At 41.2% G+C, this 26,402-nt stretch overlaps 2 long non-coding RNA genes across 2 annotated transcripts in view; one reads left to right on the top strand and one right to left on the bottom strand.

Annotated features, from left to right (window-relative positions):
• Positions 1–26,402, top strand: part of LOC133482573 (uncharacterized) — a 65,260-nt gene that overhangs the window by 10,001 nt on the left and 28,857 nt on the right. The gene's annotated exons all lie outside the window — the stretch shown is intronic.
• The window catches only part of LOC133482571 (uncharacterized), a 102,698-nt gene continuing 86,136 nt past the window's right edge, over positions 9,841–26,402 (bottom strand). Inside the window, exon 3 of the long non-coding RNA XR_009789837.1 lies at positions 9,841–9,975. This is a non-coding gene — a long non-coding RNA (uncharacterized LOC133482571). The remainder of the gene's footprint in view (positions 9,976–26,402) is intronic.

Raw genomic sequence — 26,402 nt, 5'->3', positions numbered from 1 at the left:
AGGGGTGTTTTCTGGACACTCATATGTCAAAACCAAGGTGGTTTTTTTTTAATGAAACTTACACTTTTATACTAAGTCCCTGTTAGAGAGTCACTCAAAGGGGATCTAAATAGCCAAAACATGGGACCTTTAAGTGGAAAAAGTGAATGTGTTAGAAATCTTCTTAATTTAACAAAGGATATTGTTCTAAATACTATATGAAAACTCCTTTTTGCTTGATATAAGTATAAAATGACCAACTTTTAGATATATAGACTAAATAAGAACAAAATGTTATATTTGCTTGAAATAAGTGTAATAACCTTACACAGTAATCTGTTAACTTTTATTCAACACTCAAAACAAGATGGAGATGATAATTTGGCTAGATCTAAGACTATAAATCTTGTTAAGATGTAATAATTTTGCAGTGTAGATGAATCACTTACATTGGGTAAAAATTCTAAATGAACGTCTGGAAATTATTATGCAATCAGTCAATACCGTGACAAACGATCGTGCTTATCAAGTGAGCATTTATTCGTACTAATTAGTCCAAACAATGCAAACATGTCCATATCATTCCACGCGAGTGTTTGCCAAGAATTCCATTTTGCTCTCAAAGAACAGCAAATGCTGGTTTCCACCAAACTCAGTAGCAAAGAAAAAGGCTAACAAAAGAAACAGATGCAAAAGAACATGCACGTTAGCCTGTCTCAGATGTGATTTCGTCAGATGCATGGATTTTCGGTTTATTTTAAGACTCTAATTATCACCATAAATGCCGACACTCCAGACACGCATCTGGTCCAAGGAAGGCCATGTTTATTTGTTCTTTAATTAACACAACAGTTTCTAGCATTGACATTGCACAAGTGTTCTCTAATGACCAATTAGCCTTTTAACACCACTGGATGTGTTTGCCAGGCTACCACCATGTTGAACATTCTTCAATTTAATGTAATGACAGCCATGTTCTCTCGTAAATTCAGATGCCAAAAAACTCCCTTCCTCGATGACAATTAAATTAAATATCAAAAGAAATTTAGATTGGTTTATAAATGAGCTAAGGTGCTATCAAAACCTGAGCCTGTTTTTAATTTTTGTCAGTTTCTCCTCCATCATAAGGAAGGAAAAAACAAATCTATAGTGCTGCCTATCACCATGGGGTTCCCAGTTCACGTCATTGAGTGCAGCTTCGTCATACAGTATGTGTGACCAGACTGATGTAGTGAGGACCAATGTAACTGCATGTACTGACTTGAATATGAAATGAAAGCAAAATGGCTGCGGAGACAAACAGATTGGTTCATTCAAAAGATAGTGATGAGTATTTAATCAGTGTTGTTACCTTGATCTGCAAAAATACAATTGTCTTTAATAACTCTTAGAGAGATTGTGGTTGGACCTAACCGACCACACTAACCAGGAGTTTTAGACAATCGATGGCCCAAAAACTGCTGCTTGCTATTTGGTTTTAAAAGATGCAGGAGCTAGTTGGTGATGTAGTAAACATTTCCCTTCGACTCCAATCAATCGAAGACACTGTCGTAAAAATATGAAATGAAAAACAGGCCAAGGAATGGATTTGATTTTAATATTTAAGAGTCAGCTGGGAGAGACTCCAACATGCCCGAGACCCTACTGAGGGTAAGTGGTATGGAAAATGAAAATGGAAAAATTGTTCAGGTTATAGGTGAGCAAGACTTTAAGATACACAATTGTTAGAGGTACGAACGAGTCGATGAGAAAATCGAGCCAATTCTCGAGATAAAAAAAAACAAAAAAACAAACGCTGTCAGAATTTTCACATTGGAATGAAGCAAGTCAGTCTACTTTTTTTAGTCCGTCAAGCACCTTTTACTTTCCCCCGCCATTTAGACTTACTCCACATCACTTCTGCGTATGTACACATTGTGGATTCACCGAGTCACGGCTGAAGGAGGCTAGCTGTCCATTGAGCTGCATGGATACAGTGGAAATGGAAACGGGGACATCGCTAAACGCTGGCGAAGGAGATCGTGGCGGCAGATTTAATGGGAGTATGTTGATCGGACACAGCGTGCTGTGAAGCTACAGCGGCTAGGTAGCCAGCAGGCTAAATAGCTACCCGGCTAGCTGGAAAGGCAGCAGCTTGGTCTGCGAGGATTTATGGCACCGGCGACGAGCGCAAAACAGACCCAAGATTCTACCTGTGACTAAGCTACGGCAATGGATCTTCGTAAAAGTAAGCCATTTTAAAATAAAAAGAAAACATTTTCTTTACAGAGACACAGTAGCTACAACGTGCCAGTCAAAAGTCAAAATGTGCCTGCGTCCTCTCTTACCGGTTCAGTATATAGTTTTCAAATAATCATATTGGACTTCTCATTTGTTGGACTATAATTTTGGAATAATACAAGGTATGAATTCATTCCATCATCGCTCGTTTCCGTCGTCACGAATAACGACTGAGGAAAAAATACCCCGAGTCTGAGCACTAACAACTTTGTTAACCGCCACAATGAGTCAGGACCACTACCACAATCCATCAGCCATTTTCTATTAAGGACAAACGCGTTTGGAGTGTTAGTGTGTAATCCATTTCACACATTATGTCTGACACAGAAGAAATGCTTTCATCGCGTTGTTTTCAAGACATGTATGTGACACAGTCCACAAACATCTACAAGTGGACTAGTAGACTCACTAGAATTACAACACCACCAGTATTTTAGTTCTTCTTTCAACCATTGTGCAATGGTACACGAGGAACTGTGGATTGACACTACTCATAAAAAGTTAAAGGATATTGGGTTTTAGAGTGAAATTTTAAGATGAAACTAAAATGCACAATCAACATTACACTTCAAAAACTCAAAATCTTACCAAGAATATTTGTCTTATTTCTAGTCAAAAGTCTCAATTAATCTTATTACACTTAAAATAAGACTCATCACCCCAAAAAATTTTTTGGGGTAACAAATTTCACTTGGTTCAAGTTAATTTTTAGTTGAAATAAGTAGACTAGGCGGCACGGTGGACGACTGGTTAGAGCGTCTGCCTCACAGTTCTGGGGACTGGGGTTCAATCCCCGCCCCCGCCTGTGTAGAGTTTGCATGTTCTCCCCGTGCTCACGTGGGTTTTCTCCGGGCACGCCGGTTTCCTCCCACATCCCAAAAACATGCATGGTAGGTTGATTGAAGTCTCTAAATTGCCCGTAAGTATGAATGTGAGTGTGAATGGTTGTTTGTTTATATGTGCCCTGGCAACCAGTTCAGGGTGTACCCCGCCTCCTGCCCGATGACAGCTGGGATAGGCTCCAGCACGCCCGCGACCCTAGTGAGGAGAAGCGGCTCAGAAAATGGATGGATGGTTGGATGGATAAGTAGAATAAAAATTTCCTGTCGAGTATGTTTCTTTTTTCCTTTCGAGACTGAATGTGACTTTCAACATCAATCCTGTCATATTGAGTTGCCAGATTGTGTTTGCAGATTAAGGACTACAGTCCTGTTCTGCTTCTTTTTTTTTTTTAATTCCTTCTTTAAAAAAAGACCACTCAAACAACATTTTCCACATGTTTTTTAGATTGTAGGGTGAAAGCTACTCGTGTGGACTGAATGGGTGGCAACAATGGGGAAATGAAATGCCAGTATTTTGCGAGCAATAGCTCGCAGCAACATATTGCGAAAACAAAACACTATGAACTATTTCATTTTTGGAACAGTGATCTTAGTTCAAAATGTTCAATTAAACTATTTAACTATGAACTGAACTAGTTCATTTTTAAAAGTTTGGAACTTTTTAAAAGTTTGGAACTAGTTTGTGTAGAAAATGAACTTTCCCAACATTGGTAATATGAATGTAGTTTTGAATGTGGGTGTCAGTGTTCGTCTGTCCCAACACTTTTACACTGCATTCCAAGCAAATTAGCGCATCAGAAGCATAAAAGTAGAGCTGGGATTTTTTTCTCCTGTGCATTTCAAACAGTACTCGCGGAAGCGGGACATTGCTATGCCCGAAGTGAACATTCATAGAGTCAATGCGGCTTGCTCCATTAACATACACCTTACTTACCCCTCTGGCATGTAGCCTCTCAGGCTCAGTCAGCTGGGAAAGGTTTCAAATTTTCCCACTGTGGCTGAGAACAGGATAAGTGAAACAGAAAATGAAAGGATGATGTATATTTTTGTCAATACTAACATATTTCCCTGTCAAATAGTCAGTAATTTGAGTACAGGATGGCATTTAAGACATTGTTTTTCTTTAGCGTTCATGTTTTTTTACACCAGAAAAAAATTGTTTTACAAACAAATAATAAACAATTCTGTATGTTGTACATCTTCATATCTATAATAATTATACCATACCAGTGCAATGTACTCATACTACTCTTAAAAACTATGATAATATATTACCCTAATAATGTACACATTCTAAACCCTTTTCATTATCATTTCCATCACTGACTGGGTGGAAGAAAGGACATGGTTCTACTGCCTTACAGTGAGAAGTCTGATGTTTCATTTTATTGCATTATTTTTTTGTCTGGGAGGAATAAGTACATGCAGGTGGGATTTGCATCAGATTACAGTTTACATTGATAGTATAATAATAAAATGAAGCAGAGCGATATTAATATTAATACTGAAACTCTGCTACTGCTACGTATGATCACCAGCAGCCCAGCCATGCAAGAACACATGCAAGAACACAAATGCATGCGGAGAGCAAACACAATTCTCTGTCAGCTGCCGCATTGATCATAAGTGAATCTGAAGAGTAACTATATATTTTTAGATCTTAAAATCCAAGCAGAAACAACTATTGTTTTATTGAATCAACTTCACCTGCAGGTCGGAATGCTAATCGTGTTTGTACTTATTTGGGTCGGGTTGCAGAACTAATGGGTTTGTGAGCCATATGAGCTAATGAATATTGACAGGTTGGGCCTGAGCCTAATTTCATAAAATGAATCCATGCAGGAATCTCTTACCAATTATGGGTCCTTGCCCTTTAAATGTTTGTAAATAAATGTAAGCCATCCAAAACGTACGGAGCCCCCCTGGTGCCAAGGTATGAGAAAAATAAAATTCATTGATAATCTGTTCCCTCAGTTTAGTAAACTGTACCCTCAGTTTAGTAAACTGTACCCTCAGTTTAGTAATCCGTACCCTCAGTTTAGTAATCTGTACCCTCAGTTTAGTAAACTGTACCCTCAGTTTAGTAATCCGTACCCTCAGTTTAGTAATCTGTACCCTCAGTTTAGTAATCTGTACCCTCAGTTTAGTAAACTGTACCCTCAGTTTAGTAATCCGTACCCTCAGTTTAGTAAACTGTACCCTCAGTTTAGTAATCTGTACCCTCAGTTTAGTAAACTGTACCCTCAATTTAGTAATCCGTACCCTCAGTTTAGCAAATGTCTGGGGCTCCGTATACCTACGTATATCTGTCAAGTGAAGTTAATTCTATTTGTATGTTATATTCTTACTCGTGTGAATTCTGTGGAAAAATTGTCATGTCGTGATATATACTACATCCCATTTTTTCAACTGAAAGGCAATATTGCTGTAGTTCGAGGGGGTTGATCATTATATAGCAGTACTAGCAGGACTGGCTACAATTAGCCTGCGTGTTTCCTAAACACAGTACTAAATTGAGGGTACGGATTACTAAACTGAGGGTACAGTTTACTAAACTGAGGGTACGGATTACTAAACTGAGGGTACAGTTTACTAAACTGAGGGTACGGATTAATAAACTGAGGGTACAGTTTACTAAACTGAAGGTACAGTTTACTAAACTGAGGGTACAGTTTACTAAACTGAGGGAACAGATTATCAATTAATTATATTTTTCTCATACCTTGGCACCAGGGGGGCTCCGTAAAAACATGAAACTGAAATGTTTTTTTTTTCTTTTGAGTTTACCGCTGCTCCAGCCTGCAGAGAGATGTGCATTTTTGTATTAGTATTTAAACTTGTCCATGATTCTGGGGTTCAAAAGGCCTCCTTGTTCCTTGTTCCGGCCTTGCATTTAAGTTAACCTGGGCCAGTGATAAATAAAGGATGGCTGTCAGGTATTTGTGTCCTTTAAGCACCCCGGACTGCAACAGAAAGTAGTTGCTTGAGATCTCGGTCATCAGAGTAATGGTCAGTAAAAAGATAATGAGGAGATATTACAATGACTAAGTTAATGAGAAAGCAATGGTCATTGAATTGAGATAGATATTAAGTGTTTTTGGGACTAAAAATGTGAACTACGTAAATACAACTAATCCAGGCTCCAGTTTTTTCAACCATTAGGCATCAGTAGTATTATACAGTACAGGTAGGATGCGGACTATCATCACTGCACTGAGTAAATTTAGAACATGTGTTGTCTCTTTCATGCATGAGGTTCTGTTATTGATGAATTCTAAACTTGAAACATGCTTTATCAGCAGAAATGTTTATTTAAAGCCATCATGTATGAGTGCAATATCCATCATCATTAGTGGGTCATTTGTGTGATCACTAAGGGTTTTGTTAAGCCAGAGAGTTTCATCAGCAGTTGAAGCCAGGCAACAAAACATGAATATAATCATAGTCAATGTAACACACAGTTCTATGCCAAACCTACGTAAATAGTTTTCCACCCAGACACCAAAATTCGGCTCAGATTTATAAGGTTGGTCAAGTGAAGTTTATTTGTGTAGCCCTTAATCACAAAAGAGTCTCAGAGGGCTTCACAGGCCCACAGTTGGCAATAATTGACGACATCCCCTAATCGAAACACCCCGATCGAGCAAGGAAAAACTCAAAACCCCATTTGTGGAAAAAAGAAACCTTGAAGGGACCGCAACATTTATCACATAGTCTGGTGCTGTACATTGTTCATTACGAGAGCAAGATGCTGAACAATGTTCATTAGGATGGCATAAGAGTCCATTTCAGGAGAAAGGAGCCGCATGGGTACACGCCTTCGGTGGTTCTGCCTCAGGACCTGACCCGGTCGGTCAGAGCAGAATTCTCCATGGCAATGACTCCGGGGGAAGAGGTCCACTTCAGATCTCATCCCAGTTGGTCAGTGCAGAAGCCAAACAGCAGCAGCCTCAGATTCGGTCAACGTCACCTGGCCCTCTCCGAGCAGTAGAAGAGGGGAGAGGAGCTAGGACAAGCAGCAGTAAAACAGGCCTACATGTACAGTAGTTTAACTAAATACCAAACAGTGGAAATAAGACTTAAATCGGGATTGAAACATTTCTGCTGAGGCAGTAGCTCTCTTGTTTTAGTTCTCTGGTTTCATCTTTGAGCCAAGGAGCAAATTTATTTTGACGCGTTTTAAGTCTTGAAGGTGTTAAGTTGTTGAGAGCATTACGCAGAGTCAAACAGTCACATTAAAGTCATTTGTGAGATTATCAATAGGACCCACGTAAGGAAGTAAGGAAATGAGGCAATTGCCGAGGGTAATAGCACAGCGAGTCCATTAATAGTTGAAGAACTAACATTACGGCTGCTATAGCTTTGGTTGCGGTCAGAACAATGGAAATGGGCCAAGACTTGCGATTTTATGAATGGTCGGACATAGCAGTTTGTCCGGAGTGTATGCCTTAAATAAGAATGGATTATCTGTGATGACCATACAAAGACTAGACTGAGGACCTCACTTTTTTTTTTTCTTTCTCTGTATTTTCCGAAATTATCCCCATCCACATGAATACTTATAAAAAATTGAGAACAATTCATACAGTTCAGATGCCAAACCTGAATGTAGCTATTTGATGCTGCCACAGCAATAATTGAGAAGAAGTAGCTGCAACCATTTGTGTATTTTCACAGAACACAGCAATTTTAATACACTGTTGTTTCTTGTTTATCTATTTAAGAGCAAGGTGGGTGGCGATTGCTTTGCAATTCTTAAAATTACTGAGGTAGCCTGCTGCAACACATCAAACCCAACCCTAAACAGTTATTTTTTTGAAGCATGGTTAGCCTTCCATTCATCATCATCATCATGAGCATGTGCATAAAATACTGCATATCAGCTACACGAGTGTGTATTTAAACACTTTGTGGACACATAGTCCATAGTTCTCAAAGTATTGTCGGCATTCTCTTTCATGCATGCTCTCACACCATCTGTCCACCTCCTGATGTTATCAATCCAGCCTGTTTTCCCTGTGTCCTTTCCTTCAAATTCTCCTTTGATTGCTATCTGTACTACACTATCTGGACGTCGCTTCAAGTGTGAGAAAAGAGCTTCATCTCCTTCAACTCGCTCTCTCTCTCTCTACCTCTCTCTACAATCTCACACAGGTGTACTGCAAGTTGATGTATGGAAAAATCACAATGGAGAATATATACATATATATATATATATATATATATATATATATATATATATATATATATATATATAACCAAACATGCCAAGAAAAAAACTCCTTTGCTAAGTGCCCAACCAAACAGTATTTCCAAAATTGACCCAGGGTGTATAGACGATCTGATCATCTCTGCTATCTCACACAGGTGTACTGCAAGTCGGTGTATGGAAAAATCACAATGGAGAGGCTGCGACAGTGATACTCTGAGCAAGATGTAATCATCATACGTATAATGCTGAACCACCGAAAAGTCACTATAATATTTATTTAGAATGCAAGTATGTACCTGTCCATTTACCTACAGCAGGGTTGTCAAACCTATTTTTGCTGCAGGCCACATCGTAGTTATTGCTTTCCTCAGAGGGCAGTTATGACTGTGAACCCATATAAGTGTATGATGACCTCACTTTATTACACATTTACACATACTCTACACAAAAAAAATTGATGGATTACTAGCTTTGAAATCAGAAGCAAAAAAGGTTGTTTGTTTCACTATTATTCAGTTTATTTTGAAAGGGGGATTGTTACAAAAAATGTGCGCAATAGCTCAATGTTATTAAAAGTGAAGACAATTTGCAGTTTTGGTATTTTAGCAAGAACCATGAAGTTGACGCACATGATTTGCTTTCACAGGCCACATAAAATAATGGAATGGGCCGGATCTGGCCCCAGCTTCGAGTTTGACACCTATGACCTACAGTATGATTGTGGCATGCATTAGAAGTTGCTTTGCTTAGCTTAGTTATTGTTGTAAAGTGTGTTTCTGTCCAGGTTTTCAGTATTTTTTGTTTACTGATTTTTGTATTGGTCATGACAGGGTTAGACGACTGCAACCCTTTTTTGTCCGTGACCACAAGATGTGTCTTCTTTCAAGGTTACTATCGAAATTAGAAACTACTTATTAGTTAGTGTAAGATAAAATTTTGCTAGCAAAATTAATAGATCCCTAGACTAGAGCAATACATCTATATCTTTCTTCTATAGCCCATGTAAGACTCCAGCTTAAATTGGCTTTTTTCATTGTTACCTCTTGAGTTATGGTGGTTTTCAGCATGAGCAAGCAAGATGGGAAGGTCAATAACTGTGTGCCTTTGTGGAGGGGGGTGGGGGGTAAGGGGGTGGATGAAGTTCCGACCAACAAAATAAAGAAAAGAAAAAATGTAGTTGTTTGTTTAGAGAGGTTGTCTTATGGAGCTTTATATTTCGAGTAAGAGGCAGCAAACCAAAACAAAACAAAAACAAAAAATGCAAAACCTATAAAAGCATTGTTAATTCTATGTGGGATCTTGCCTTTGACATTTTAGCATTCCTAACTGCCATACAAGTATAAAAGACAAGTTAACCACTGTAAAATAAAATGTACATCAAGTAAACTACTCACCATTTGAAGACCTGTGGCAGATTAATATTGCAACAATACATCATCAGTAGGGTAAAACTAACCTGTCTCAGAATGGTCTAAACCCAGCTCTTGTTCCCAGGATCATATCATGTGATAAATGTTGGCCACTTACCTTCCAGTCTAGTCATCTGCCTCACAGTCACAAGTTCTGGGTTTGAATTTGTATGTTCTGCCTGTGCTTGGTTTTCCAGTTTCCTCCCAGATCCCAAAAACCTGCATGTTATGTTCATTGAAGATTCTTAATTGCCTGTAGGTGAGAATGTGAGCGGACCGGTAAATGGTTGTTTCTAAATAGCAGGAATCATCAACATGGTGCCCACAGGCAGAATTTGGCAACCAAGGACCACATGAGTCGCCTCCAGGCCTGTTCTAAAAATCGCTCATCAGTGAGATGCCTCAAATTGTTTTTGTGTCGCTGTTTAAAAAAATGGTGCCACTTACCAGTGAGCTGCATCTAATCTGTTTTTATTGATATTCTCCTTAAATCACACTGGTGTACCTTTGGGAATTGACACTAGGCCTACTTCCAAAAAAAAAAAAAATTGTTGAGTACAAGGGTCAGTATCGTAGCGCAAGACCAAAACAGCGTTCTTGGAAACAAGCAAGCAGGTGCAACGACGCTGAGATGTTTTACACACAAAATAATTTGAATATTCTTTTTATTATTATTTCAAAACGCTTGATCCAACTGGTAACCTTTTGTATAATTTAGTTTCGACAAGAAGTAGCTCTCAGTTTCAAAAACATCGGCAAGCCCTTCCTACAATATGTGCCCTGTGATTTACTGTCGAGCAGTCAGTGTACTGTTGTCCACTAACTACTGACTAACCACTAACTTCCATTTGTCGTTTTATGGTTATCGTTACACTTTACCGCTGAACCACTAAAAAAAAGCTATAGAAAAAGAAAATCACACTTAATTGTTGAGATTCTCACTCGCCTCATTGGCCAATAAGAGTGCAGCACATCACATAGTCTTCTTCTTCTTCTTCTTTATTATTATTATTACTATTATTATTTTTATTTAGTACTCAATATTATAGAGTGACAATCATTGTAGGCACATTTTCTCAGTTTCTCTCCCTCTCTCACTTAGTACTTATCTAGGAGGCACTTTTGCTTGCCTCAGCTTGGGAAACGGTCATGTTGTTGGTCGTTTCACAGTGTTTAATATGAGCGTAGAGACACTACAACAAGGTATTGATTTCCTCCGCTGTTCTTTATCTTTACACACCATTTGGCCCACGCGAATCTGTTACGAAGCTATCACCATCTTTCACTGCAAACGCTCTCCTCTGTGTACAACATTTGGGCTACTTTTCACAAATTATCTGAATTTATCTTTATATGCCTTGTAAGATTTAAGTTTTATTCCTTTTCATACCTCTTCACTGCCTCCTCAAATCTAGCCATTGCTGTACAAAGGTGGGCTGAAACAAATGAATGACAACATTTTCCGCATTAATCACGCCCACTTCAAAATTCTGACCAATCACACAATAGCAAAAGAGTTCTGGCCAAGTGATTTGTCAAGAACAAATTGTGTGAACACTCAAATGAGGGGAGAGAGAACAAACTTCTCTGTTGTTGCATAGTATGTATAGGCGTCATTAAAGTGGCTCCTCAGTACAATTCATCCAAAATGTGAGGAGGAAATATTTGCTGAAGTGTTCCCAAAATACACTTGACAATGTTTTCAAGAGATTGCTGCCTACACATACTCCAGTGGCGTGCAAGGGTGTGGGAGTGGGGGTAGGGTCATAGCCCTGGGCATTCACCTGATGGGGGGAGGGGGGGGGCATCCAAAATGGTTAGAACGGGCATCAATCACAATGCCCCCAAATTCCCCTGTGGCCCCTGCCCCACCTGTCGTCACCGATTGTTTTGGAGGGGGCCATAAAATACATCTCTGTGCTCTGTGTAGCTTCGAAGCTTTGCTCGCCACTGAGACTCTCTCACAACTTCCTCAGTGTATCACCTTTTTAAAACGTGCATACATACATATACAGTACATGGTTGTTTTAGTATGGAGTATCCCAACAAGACAATGCAATGGCAATTCAGCCAGCGGATGCCGATGTTAATTTTCCATCCAATATATTTCGTAATGTAATACAAAGCAGCAATGCAATAATGAAATTAATTCATTTTAATTATGCTTCTGGTGCTGTTTAAGGAATCCTTTCCATTTCCTGTGTGTCTGTCTGAGTTCCGGTTGGTTCTTACCAACCCATCAAGCCTGTGCCTCGGACCTTTTCCCCTCTGGTTATGACCGACAATGTGTAATTTACGGACCGCAACTTGTTTTTTTTCAAGGTTAGACTTTTACAGTTCTGTATTTAAATCCGAATATCTTGGGAAATTTCCCAAACTTTGGGTCCTGGTCAGGTTATATTGTAAAATGCAAAAAGCTATCGTAGTAATCAAAAGCATTTGCTTTTCACGACACAAGTAACTTAAGTCATTTAAACCGAAACCCATAAATAAAGCTATATTGAGACTCCTTCTACAAGCTTATGCCAAATAATGCAATAATAGATAATGTTACAAATAAACCAATGCAGCATGAATGCGGCATCATATTATCATTATGTCACCAATACTTTCTTGTTAATGTCTTTTGTTGAGCAAAAAACTTTGGTTCAAATAAGTTACCGGTAATTGTTTTTGCATATTTTTTGGGCCAAGTGTGATAGTGTAGCGGCACGGTGGCCGACTGGTTAGAGCGTCAGCCTCACAGTTCTGAGGTGCGGGGTTCAATCCCCGCCTGTGTGGAGTTTGAATGTTCTCCCCGTGCCTGCGTGGGTTTTCTCCGGGCACTCCGGTTTCCTCCCACATCCCAAAAAAACATGCATTCATTGGAGACTCTAAATTGCCTGTAGGCATGACTGTGAGTGCGAATGGTTGTTTGTTCCTATGTGCCCTGCGATTGGCTGGCAACCAGTTCAGGGTGTACCGCGCCTCCTGCCCGATGACAGCTGGGATAGGCTCCAGCACGCCCGCGACCCTAGTGAGGAGAAGCGGCTCAGAAAATGGATGGATGGGTGATAGTGTAAGAAAAACAACAGTTAAATAGTCGAGGAGAACGACGGTTCAGTTTCAAATTTTATTTTAAACCATTTTTTGGTATCTAATTATTTAATTTTAGTTAATTACCTATTTTTACAGCTGAAGACACATAATTAGCTGACTTTAACAGCCAGTGGATTCCATTTTCCCCAATTAAAAGTTTTAATGGACACTTTGTCATACAGACCATTACAGTATAGTTAACTACCTAAACTATATATATATTCATTTGGCATGTAAATGAGTTAATAATCTACATTATCATGAAGGTTTATTTATTATTTTTGTGTGTTTCTACAACCCCAATTCCAATGAAGTCGGGACGTTGTGTTAAACATAAATAAATACAGAATACAATGATTTGCAAATTATGTTCAACCTATATTTAATTGAATACACTACAAAGATAAGATATTTAATGTCCAAACTGATAAACTTGATTGTTTTTAGCAAATAATCATTAACTTAGAATTTTATGGCTGCAACACGTTCCAGATAAGCTGGGACAGGGTCATGTTTACCACTGTGTTACATCACCTTTTCTTTAAACAATATTCAATAAACGTTTGGGAACTGAGGACACTAATTGTTGATGCTTTGTTGGTGGAATTCTTTCCCATTCTTGCTTGATGTACAGCTTCAGCTGTTCAACAGTCCGGGGTCTCTGTTGTCGTATTTTATGCTTCATAATGCGCCACACATTTTCAATGGGACTGCAGGCAGGCCAGTCTAGTACCCACACTCTTTTACTACGAAGACACGCTGTTGTAACACGTGCAGAATGTGGTTTGGCATTGTCTTGCTGAAATAAGCAGGAGCGTCCATGAAAAAGACGTTTCTTGGATGGCAGCATATGTTTCTCCAAAACCTGTATGTACCTTTCAGCATTAATGGTGCCTTCACAGATGTGTAAGTTACCCATGCCATTGGCATTAACACAGCCCCATACCATCACAGATGCTGGCTTTTGAAATTTGCATCCATAACAGACCGGATGGTTCTTTTCCTCTTTGGCCTGGACACTACATCCACAATTTCCAAAAACAATTTGAAATGTGGACTCGTCGGATCACAGAACACTTTTCCACTTTGCATCAGTCCATCTTAGATGAGCCGGCGGCGTTTCTGGGTGTTGTTGATAAATGGCTTTTGCTTTGCATAGTAGAGTTTCAAGTTGCACTGACAGATGTAGCGCTGAACTGTATTTACTGACATTGGTTTTCTGAAGTGTTCCTGAGCCCATGTGGTGATATCCTTTAAACACTGATGTCGGTTTTTGATGCAGTGCCGCCTGACAGATCGAAGGTCACAGGCATTCAATGTTTGTTTTTGGCTTTGCCGCTTACATGCAGTGATTTCTCCAGATTCTCTGAACCTTTTGATGATATTATGGACTGTAGATGATGAAATCTCTAAATTGTACATTGAGGAACATTGTCCTTAAACTGGTTGACTATTTTCTCATGCACTTGTTCACAAAGAGGTGAACCTCACCCCATCTTTGCTTTTGAAGGACTAAGCAATTCAGGGAAGCTCCTTTTATACCCAATCATTGCACCCACCTGTTCCCAATTAGCCTGTTCAAATGTGGGATGTTCCAAACAGGTGTTTGATGAGCACTCCTCAACTTTTTTTCCACCTGTCCCATCTTTTTTGGAACGTGTTGCAGCCATAAAATTCTAAGTTAATCATTATTTGCTAAAAACAATAAAGTTTATCAGTTTGAACATTAAATATCTTTTCTTTGTAGTGTATTCAATTAAATATAGGTTGAACATGATTTGCAAATCATTGTATTATGTTTTTATTTATGTTTAACACAACGTCCCAACTTCATTGGAATTGGGGTTGTATATTTCTGTCTATGCAGGTGAGTGTTGATGAAATGTTGTACGACTGGTGACTTGCTCTTCTCGCAAACCTGCAAAATTGAGTGGACTGCACCTACAGGTACCCTGTTGGCAGTCACACAAGGCATGCAGAAACCATGCAAATGCACACATGGACAATGTTACAACTAGCATTGAATCGCATGAACGCACTAGGACACATGCATTTCCTAATTCACATTTAGTCATGCTCCCCCAGACACACGTGCGCACACACACACACACACACACACAAACACGTGCACACGCACGCTCATATAGTCATGTGGCAAAATAAAGAGAAACTCTGATATGGATGGTTGCAAAAGGTCAAACGCTGAATGTGAGTACACCAACCACACACGTGAAACGTTCAAGTACACAGATTCATGCAAAATGAGGGCATACAAATGTATACTGGCACATGGATTTAGCTGTGGGCCTGAAAATAGATAGAAAGCACAAGTGGACAATATTGAGATAAAAGATGGAGGATCAAAAGACTGCAAGAGAAGAAAGGTTGAGATAATTGGATGAGGAAAAACAACACAAGATTAATAAAGAGAATGATACACCACAAATAGAAGAGTGTTTCAGAATGAATGGAATGTTTCAGAGAAGCTTGAAGAATATGAAAATGGAGTGAAGGGAAGAGGGAAATGAAGTGTTAAAGTCGTGGAAGACTAATAATTAAACTTTAATCTGGCATAAATTTTCTGGGGGGGGGGGGAAGACCATCACAAATTACTTCTGAAATAAACTTCCACTGAACTTCCTCTTGTTGTCACAAATTTCCTTTAAAAAGGAAAGGACAAAAAAAAAAAAAAAAACATGCAGCATGAAATTGGAATTTGCTCCTCCCTGAGCCTTCACCATACCGTGGTGGATGGGTTTGTGTGTCCCAATAATCCTAGCAGCTGAATTGTTAGGGGCTTTCTGCCCCTGGTAGGGTCACCCAGGGAAAACAGGTCAGAGGTGAGGGACCAGACAAAGCACAGACAATTTTTGGAACCTGTTTTTGTCATGACCGGAACAGAGGATAGGACCCAAAAATGCACGACTCCAAAACAAATGGACAGTTTCCAAAAAGAGAGGTTTAATAGATGGGCATAGGTCGGTACACAGGCAGGCAATCCAAGAAAGGCAACAGTATCCAAAAACATGAGGCAAAGAGGCAAGGTCGATAATCGGAACAGGGTCAAGTCTTACTGTGAGTCTGGGACGTGGAAACAAGGACTGCTGGAACGCGACGACAAGGTACAACGAACTGGCAACGAGAGGGAATGAGACACGAGGTTAAATACAATAGGTAATTAGGGTGAACGAGGCACAGGTGGTGAAGATGCTCACTGGAGCAGGTGTGTGTGAAACAGGGGGGAAGACAAAACCCGGAACACACACACATGACAGTTTTCCCATGCCTGGATGTGGCTCACCGGGTTCCCCTCTGGAGCCACACCTTGAGCTGGGCCTCCTTAGCGAGTGCCTGGCGGCCAGGCATAGCCCAAAGAGACAACTTGGGTCCCCCTTTCCATGGGCTCACCACCTCCGAGAGGGGCCAAGGCGACCAGCCGCATTGTGAGTTGGTTGGGGACCCAAAATCGGGGACCTTGGAGGTCCAATTCTTGTCTACAGAAGCTGGCTCAAGAGATGTGGAACATGAGCTTGAGCTGGTGTGAGAGGTTGAGAGGTTTGAGAAGTTCTATATAAATAGTACACTCTCAATGCAGTCTAACTATCAAATCTGAGCCGTATCGAGTTAAAGAAAGGCAAGATTTTCACAAGTAGATGATGTCACTTGTTATTTTTTGGCTAAATGTCAAGTGAATCCAATTTACACAACTGAAAGTGTGAAGGAGAAAAGATTTGATCGCTGTTGGAAAATTGGGTTAAATGTATCTGCTAAATCCATATTAAAAATATACTGTGGATTTTTGATATTGGACAATGTTTAGGACCATTAAATTCCAGTGCATGTGGAGTCACCAAAGCATTATGCTCATCAATTATTACTATCAATTATTTTCCATTTGTTTTGGGAGTGCACACAGCTCTTTCACTGGATGTGACAAATACTCACAGCTTGGACCGGTTGCCAGTAAATCACAGGGAACAAATAATCAAACTTAATTTAGTCTTTAATTAATGTAAAATGCATGGTTTTGGAATGCAGGAGAAAGCCTGACAAGCAAGCCCTGAGCTGAGATTTGAACCATGCTAACTGCTAACCATTTAAAGCCAACTAATACCCCATTGAAACTAAAATCTATAGTACAGTATTTATTTTGATATATTTGTGTTTCATAAAATTTAATGTTACATATTTCATTATGTACTGTATTTGCTATTATTCTATGTACTGTAATTAATTAATTTTCCGATACAGAGGTTCAAACAAAACTATTTATATTCACGGAGTATACTGTATATAGCTTAAATGGGAATAAAAGGAAATATGAACTGTATGTCTTCATTCCAATCTCTTAGAGCAATTAAACATTCCGGATGGAGGATTGACCTGTACTGGATAAAGACTAGCACAGTGGAAGTCAAAGAAGTAGAGTGAGGATCCAATGACTGAGAAAAAGGCGAGAACACGAGGGACACTGGGGGTGGACGTGGCGAATTGATCGGCAGCGGCCTGAGGAGGGAGAAAACAGTTGGCGACACTTGAAGACGACAAAAGCTAGAAGCATGCTCCTGCTGAAAAAAAAAAAAGCCAGAGTGGAGGGAAGACAAAACATGCATTGCAAGAACGAGAGCAAGATAGGCATATTGACGTGTGCTAACATGTTGGCGGGGGAATCCACTTTTCAGAGGACGGACAGCATGTCACGACTGGCAAAACTAAGGTCTGAGTTCAGCGGGAGGCCAGAAAAAGATCATCACTGTAGGCGGACTGTGCCATTCCATTCATGATCGGTGTTAGCTCCCAAAATAGTTACCAAAGTGCAGTAAAATATAACACAAATTAACATTTTAAATACTATCATGCCATTAGAATCCAACAGAAAACGTTTTTGTCTGACTCATGTACAGGTATTACAGTGGAACCTCTAAAGTCAAAAGACCTTGGTCAATGTAAGTGATTATTTTCAAAAGGTTTATTGACTTTTGTTTGTTTTTTGTTAAGGCAGCCCAGAAGAGTCCAATAGTGATGACCATGGTGTAATCCAGGAAGCCTTAATTTCAGATGACTCAGCACTCTGTCACTCATCATCACAGTTCAGGTTGACAATATGTTTTAGGGTGTGTTCGGAAATGCACTCCGAGTGTGATCTGCTACACTCCGGACCGTTCGGAAACTCAGGAGCGTGGTTAGAATGTGCTGTCCAGGTATCCAGAGCGCCACATTCTGGGAGTGGCGGAGCACTCTCTGGCCGCTCTGGGGAGACGGAGTAGCATGGCGTCAGGAACAGCATGGAAGCTGTTCAAGAAAGAAACGAGGGTTGTGGGCTGACAGTGGTTTGAAAGACAAATTCAAAGAAAGGGAGCACGCTCTGCCTCTCAGAACACTCGCACTCTCAGAGGAGAAGTAGGGCGTCAGGTTGAATTTCAACACACTCTTAGTATTTGTATATATTACTATTTAAAACTATTAACCTATTTTTATACTTTTATGACAGTTAAAAATGTTAAAATTTCCCAGGCTAATGTCCCAGAATTAGTTGCATTGGACTGTAAATCCCCTCCTGGAAGCCGTCACCTTATCGTGGTGGAGGGGTTTGTGTGTCTCAATGATCCTAGGAGCTAAGTTGTCTGGGGCTTTATGCCCCTGGCAGGGTCACCCATGACAAACAGGTCCTAAGTGAGGGACCAGACAAAGCACGGCACAATGACCACTTATGAGGACGACAAACTATGGACTCAGTTTTCCCTTCCCCTTACGCGGGACACAGGGGCCCCACTCTGGAGCCAGGCCTGGAGGTGGGGCTTACGGCCCGAAAGGGTAACGTGGGTCCCCTTCCCATGGGCTCACCACCTGTAGGAGGGGCCATAGGGGTCGGGTGCAGTGCGAGCTGGGCGGTGGCCAAAGGCAGGGACCTTGGCGAGCCGAGCCCTGGCTACAGAAGCTGGCTCTAGGGACATGGAATGTCAACTCTCTGGCAGGGAGGGAGACCGAGCTGGTGTGTGAGGTCGAGAAGTTCCGACTAGATATAGCCGGACTCCCCTCCACACACAACTTGGGCTCTGGTACCAGTCCTCCCGAGAGGGGTTGGACTTTCTTCCACTCTGGAGTCGCCCACGGTGAGAGGCAGGTGTGGGTATACTATTGCCCCCCAGCTCGGCACCTGTACGTTGGGGGGACATCGAGTCCGAGTGTTCCGCGCCTCCATTGCTGAGGCGGCCAACCGGAGCTGTGGCCGTAAGATGGTCGGTGCCTGTCATGGCGGCAATCCCTGAACCCGTTGGTGGACACCAACGGTGAGGGATGCCGTCAAGCTGAAGAAGGAGTCCTATAGGGCCTTTTTGGCCTGTGGGACTCCTGAGGCAGCTGATGGGTACCGGCTGGCCAAGCGGAATGCAACTTTGGTGGTCGCTGAAGCAAAAACTCGGGTATGGGAGGGCTTTGGTGAGGCCATGGAGAAAGACTTCCAGACGGCTTTGAGGAAATTCTGGTCCACCATCCGGCGTCTCAGGAGGGGGCAGCAGTGCACCATCAACACTGTGTGTAGTGGGGATGGGGCGCTGCTGACCTCGACTCGGGACGTTGTGAATCGGTGGTGAGAATACTTCGAAGACCTCCTCAATGCCACCGACAAGCCTTCCCATGAGGAAGCAGAGTCTGGGTTCTCTGAGGCGGGCTCTCCTATCTCTGGGGTTGAGGTCACCGAGGTGGTTAAAAATCTCCTCGGTGGCAAGGCCCCGGAGGTGGATGAGATTCACCCGTTCCTAAAGGCTCTGGATGTTCTGGGGCTGTCCTGGTTGACATGCTTCTGCAACATCGCGTGGACATCGGGAACAGGGCCTCTGGATTGGCAGACTGGGGTGGTGGTAACACTTTTTATGAAGGGGGACCGGAGGGTGTGTTCCAACTACAGGGGGATCACACTCCTCAGCCTCCCTGGTAAGGTCTATACAGGGGTGCTGGAGAGGAGGGTCCGTCGGGAAGTCAAATCTCAGATCCAGGAGGAGCAGTGTGGTTTTCGTCCTGGCCATGGAACAGTGGACCAGCTCTACACCCTCGGCAGGGTCCTCGAGGGTGCATGGGAGTTCGCTCAACCCGTCAACATGTGTTTTGTGGACTTGGAGAAGGCGTTCAAATGTGTCCTTCGGGGAGTCCTGTGGGGGGTGCTTCGGGAGTATGGGGTACCAAACCCCCTGATATGGGCTGTTCGGTCCCTGTACGACCGGAGTCAAGAGTTTGGTCCGCATATCCTGCAGTAAGTCGGACTCGTTTCCGGTGAGGGTTGGACTCCGCAAAGGGTGCCCTATGTCACCGATTCTGTACATAACTTTTATGCACAGAATTTCAAGGCGCAGCCAAGGCGTAGAGGCGGTCCGGTTTGGTGGCCTCAGTGTTGCATCTCTTCTTTTTGCAGATTATGTGGTTCTGTTCGCTTTATCAAGCCGTGATCTCCAACTCTCACTGGAGCAATTCACAGCAGTGTGTGAAGCGGCTGGGATGAGAATCAGCACCTCCAAATCTGAGACCATGGTCCTCAGTCGGAAAAGGGTGGCGTGCCCTCTCCGGGTCGGGGATGAGATCCTGCCCCAAGTGGAGGAGTTCAAGTATATTGGGGTCTTGTTCATGAGTGGGAAAAATGGAACAGGAGATCGACAGGCGGATCGGTGCGGCGTCTGCAGTGATGCGGACTTTGTATCGGTCCGTTGTGGTAAAGAATGAGCTAAGCCGAAAAGGTCGATCTACGTTCCTACCCTCACCTATGGTCACGAGCTGTGGGTCATGAACAAAAGAACAAGATCCCGGATACGAGAGGCCAAAATTAGTTTCCTCCGCAGGGTGTCTGGGCTCTCCCTTAGAGATAGGGCGAAAAGCTCGGTCATCCGGGAGGAGCTCAGAGTAGAGCCACTGCTCCTCCGCATTGAGAGGAGCCAGATGAGGTGGCTGGGGCATCTGATTCGCATGCCTCCCGGACGCCTCCTTGGTGAGGTGTTCCAGGCACGTCCCACCAGGACGAGGACCCGGGGACGACCCAGGACATGCTGGAGTGACTATGTCTTTCGGCTGGCCTGGGAACGCCTCGGGATCCCCCCGGAAGAGCTGGATGAAGTGGCTGGGGAGAGGGAAGTCTGGACATCCCTGCTAAAGCTACTGCCCCCGCGACCTTGGATAAAAAGTTAAAGTACTGATATGCATCTGCTAATTAAATCTGGCCATACCCCTTTGTTTCCCTAGAATCTTCCAAGACTTTGAGGTAATTACATGCTTCCAACTTTGTGGGAACAATTTGGTGACGGCCCTTTCCAGTCCCAGCATGACATTGACCCAATGCACAAAGAAGTCAACCCATATCAACACACACCCTACCACTGGCATCCATGCGCTACCACAATGCTGAATTTTCTTTCATTTCTTACTAGTCAACCTTGTCTGTCTTAAGTCATTCTTGTCTTGTCTGCCACCGTTTGAATATAACTTCTGAATTGGTAACTGAAAAACATTTGTGTCTTCAACTAAAATTATACTTGCCTCCATGATTCAGGGCACAACCATTTTTGATTTTTCTTTTTTACATTACTGAGAACCCTGATTGGTCGAAATAGTGTCACATTAAAAAAGCAAAAAAATGGGATATATTGCGGCTTGATACAAAACATTGAGACAGCTGACTATTGTGTCTGCACACAATAGACAATGGCAAGATTATTATTATTTTTTTTAATAAGGTACTTACTGTATTTCGTTTTGAAACGGAGCACTTCATGAGTACCGCAAAATCCATCCATTTTCAACACCGCTTATCCTGGTTAGGGTCGCGGGACGCTGGAGCCTATCCCAGCTGACTTCGGGCGAAAGGCAGACTACACCCTGAACTGGTCGCCATTCAGTCGCAGGGCACATATAGACACGGACAACCATTCGCACTCACATTCACACCGTCACTGAGTGGGAACTGAACCCACACTGCCCGCACCAAAGTCAGGCGAGTGTACCACTACACCATCAGTGTAACTAGCTTTTTTACACATACACCAAAAAATGGGAATGTAGGATACAAGAACACATTCGGTATTTCTTGTAAATAAATAACCACATCTTCTAACAGACGGGTTTGGGTCCATGCAGTGCAGCACACCAGCATTGAGTCTTCTAGGCATATAGGTCTAGGCTGTCTTCTTTTGTCTGTTTATGTGTCTAGCTTGCTGAGGGAATGATCTTAAATATTAATGCATCAGGAGACGGGAAATGTAATGTGGTGCTAAAAACACTTTTCATAGAACGACACCAGTGAAAAACTCCATCAATCAGCAAACACTCCCGATTTAAAGCTTCCTCTGCTTCCCAGGGTGCATTTGGCCTTGGCAATAATAAAATGTTTAATTAAAGCGCTGACTTGCATCCCTCATATTTTATGTATGATGGCGTGCTGTAGAAAACATTCCACTTGGACATTTCAGTATCTCCAAGACGGTCTTTGTTTTGTTTTGTTGTTGTTGTTTTTTTAACTAAAAAAAGAATGGTTTTGTTTCAACTTGTGATTGACATCTCTCTTGCAAAAGAAGAAAAGTTGTATAGAAAAATTTGAAACTGTCAGAAGGACTCATTTGCTTCCTAATGCTTTTCTTCTCTTGTAACTTAATACAATGAACCATCTTGCAGTATGATGCAGTTCATCTAAATAATGGTAACATCATCAGTAGAGTGACCAAGTATCTGGCCAAAGCGTGCAAACATTTCACTTGTCCGTTTTTTGTTGGGCTGTTGTTGCTTCATTTTATTAATATTTACAATTTAAAGGGGGGATGAATACAAATCAGTAAATCACTGCTCAATGGCTTTAATACGAGCAATGACTTGATGCTTTTTCAATTTGGTCATTGACCTTGGTTCTCATGAATTTTAACCTTCAGAGGACCTTCTACTGGGCAAAAAAATCTACGAGAGACAATCTGAGATAACTGACGTTTGATGTGAGTCCTTGAACGCGTGTTTGTGTGTGTCTGCGCGTGTGTGTGTGTGTGTGCGTGTGCGCGCGTGTGTGTGTGTGCGTGTATGTTGGTGTGTGTGTGTGTGTTTCTACTGATTCTGACCATGGGATTCAATTCCTCACCGTTTGCTTTCGGTTCAACAAAATTCACTCTTTAGTTGGAGGTGGGAAATTAATCTAGGAGGCTCAGCATGCAACATCGCTATTAATGTCATCTTCCATTTTTTTTCTTTTTTTCATGTACCGTATTATCTATCAGTACTTTTCAATCTTATATCAGTGAACCCAAAAATATTTTTATCTTACCATCTGAGAGATCAACATCAGCTATTATGTGCTCACAGACCGCATGACCTCAATGCTTTTTTTCCCTTTCCTCTGAGTGAACTGTTCTCAAGGACAGATATTTAGATTTTTCTAGCTTTGTGTGGGTGAGTGATAAATGTGCAAACTACTGCACCCAGTAATGTAGTATTGAAACATTTTGCTTATTGATTTATTTAGTCGTCACAAAAAAAAAAAAACATTTTGCATTGAGATGAACAATTAAAACAGTGGTTTCACTGTGCTAAATTATTTAAGCCACTTTAACAAGTATTTTATGTGGCCAGCGACACAAATTGATAGATAGATTTTAGATAAGGAAATAATTCATTAGACTAATCAAATAATAGGCTCAAACTCATACAGTTCCCACCTTTTGCAGGTTTGAAACTTATTATTGTTATTGGGGTTCTTGTTTTTTTTTTTTTTTTTTTTCTGGTGACCTTTGAGGCAGTCCGTTGGAACATTTGTCCTTTGATTTTTATTCAATGCATCTCAATTAAAAACTAATTTCTTTCTTTCTTTTCACGCTACATAATCAGTTAATAATAATAATGTTGCTGTTGTTATGCATGAGGTTAGATAGAAACTCATACAAAGCCGGGGGCCTAACACATTGCTACACCAGTTAAATCATTTTTAATTAATGTCAATTTCCCTTTGTCCAGCCCCCAGTTCTTGCTGAATGCCTCATTAAAGATAATTTATAGTATAAATGCTTTGTGTCAACAATCAATTTTGTTTTTCTCTGTAAAATATATTATGAATCATCGAGTCATAAACAATACTCCGTAGCAGATTTAATTCAACAGCATAACAGCTTGAAGAAATGTCTTTGCTTCTTCCTAAAATTATATGAAAAGCAAACATTTGTTTGGGGGTATTACCATATTATTGGGTCTTGACCTGTCACCATTTTTGTGATGGCTTATCACTGTCAATATTTGCCAGGCCAGGAATTGTGAGAAAACATCTGGTCATTAAGCCTGCACAGTCCTTAATCAGAGATGGCTACGGTTTCCCTTGCGGTCTGGGCTACCATATGTTGTGCACCATCAGTAAATGTTATCTAGATTATATGTCATTTTGCATTCAGTATCCAGGTTTTGTACCCTCATCCCTAAGCACATACTCATGTGTGCCAAGCAGCACATGCAGATTGGATATTAATCCAGAGCTAGTGAAATTGTCTTCCAAGATAATAAGATGCACGGTGCACATATGGCGCTGATATTTTGTGTATCGTAAAGTGTTCGACTGATGGATAGCTCGGTAGATGATAGTAAATTCCAAAGATTTAAAAAGCACATGCAATAATCTTTATCAGGGCACTTCTTGGCCAAACATTATTCATATTTCTGAAACTTTTATTGAGCTTTAAAACACAGGGCAACCCCAAAATTCAAATGCCCAAATTGTAGTACAATTTGCAAACCAACAAATGGTTGCACAGAAGCAAATTCAATGAGTTGACACTAGTGAGTTGTGAGGACAGATGAAATAAACAACAGAAATGGGGCACATAGTTAAATCTACAGGTAAAGCAGCCTACTTTAGCTGGAAGTATAGACATTACGTTTCCAGAAATTAAAATTAACGGAAAGATTTTTATGCAAATGCACAGTATATGCCATGGACGTAAGTGCTTCCACATGTTAAGCCAGCCTGATGAAAAATATTTCACTGGCATATGCTTCTACTAAATTAGTGGCCATTAACGCAGAAGGAGACAAAGACAGTGTCACGCAACTGAAGAAAAAAAAGAAGAAGACTTTACCCCATGCTGAAGAATTCCTTTAAGAGGTGGTCTTGCTAATTGCCTCTCATTTCCACCAATGTATGTTCCATTTGCACAAAAGTTGGTGAAATGGATTTGCTTCCTAACTAGACAGGTTGAGTGACAAGTAGTGTGATTGAGTTGGAATTAGTTTTTTTTAACAACTGTATTGAGAAGTAATGGTTTAATTTGGTCCATATTGCCAGGCCTTGTCTTTCCAACTGTGACTTTATCTTAAACAGAAAAAGAAGAATTAAAGAGATGAAACACAAAGGGGTGAATGTAGCTGACAGACTGTGGCCAGTGATTCGAAAGGGCAGACGGAAAGGTTGAAACACAAACAAAAGTGCAAGCTTATTAATAATGCTTGGCGTATATGCGGGAGAACAAAACAAAAAGAGGTTGAATAAATCAGGCCGAAGATCATGCACCACTGGTACATGCATTGTGGAAAACTGTTCATACGGTCTGATAATGGACTGTGGTCTGCACTCACCTCGGGGCGAAAGGACAGTGGCCATGGGTATTCAGATTAGGGGGGCATCAAAATGATGGGTGGGCTTGAATCATAGTGTGACTGAGGATAAATGATGTTGAATAGTTTTCAGATCGGGAAACTCCAGAACTCCTGTGCCTACATGGCAGCCATGTTGAATGTGTGGCTTTGACGTGGCGGCGTGGATATATCTATGTCTAGTGTACATTGACTCACAGGAGAGAGCGAGAGAGAGAGAGAGAGAGAGAGAGAGACGTCAGCAGTGTTAACTCTGAGGTATATAAAACACACAAGTCTCTGGAGTCTGAAACATGCTATTTTTGGTACAGTGACATTTTTTTGCCAAGACGTTCGCCTATGGCAACATATTTGGAAATACAAAGCACACTAATTCCTCTTGGCTCATGAAGGCATCTCGCCGATGATGAGTACTGTACGTCAACAATGTCACCATACCAAGCACCCCGGTGTGGTAGGTTTGGATAGAATGTGAAACTTTCAAACATTTTCAAGGTTTTTTTTATCTTTAATTACAATAACTTTGTATTGTACTGGACATTTTAGGCCACGAAAAAAAACCTACAAAACAATAATATTGTACCGTACAGTAATATGGGGGCACATGGCCTAAAAAAAAAAAAAAGTGCTTCAATGTAACAGACAATTGGCTATATCGGACGACCCCCCACCCCCTCCTATTATTAGTCGCTTCTATCGAGGTTCCACTGTATTGTAGCATAGCCCTTCTGCAGGATGCAGGGCAATTCTACATCACTGCAAAATACATCCACAGCAACAAAAATGTTGCTGAATTGAGTTTGGCTGAATTTTTACTTTCTCTTGTACCAAAGAAACTAAAAAAAGAAACACTTGTCAAAAACTGTTCTTGTTCTGCGCCCGGTGCAGCAAAAATGACAAATATCAATAATTGAAGAACACATGCTGTACACTCAGAAACAATTGGGAAAATGCCAAAGCTATGCTTGGCAGATTTGTACACACACAGGGCTGGACTTGGACAAAAAA

Source organism: Phyllopteryx taeniolatus, chromosome 8 (assembly GCF_024500385.1).
Source record: "Phyllopteryx taeniolatus isolate TA_2022b chromosome 8, UOR_Ptae_1.2, whole genome shotgun sequence".
Classification (NCBI taxonomy): domain Eukaryota; kingdom Metazoa; phylum Chordata; class Actinopteri; order Syngnathiformes; family Syngnathidae; genus Phyllopteryx; species Phyllopteryx taeniolatus.
The sequence above is the reverse complement of the archived record's forward strand: the minus strand, read 5'-3'. Positions and strand labels throughout refer to the sequence as shown.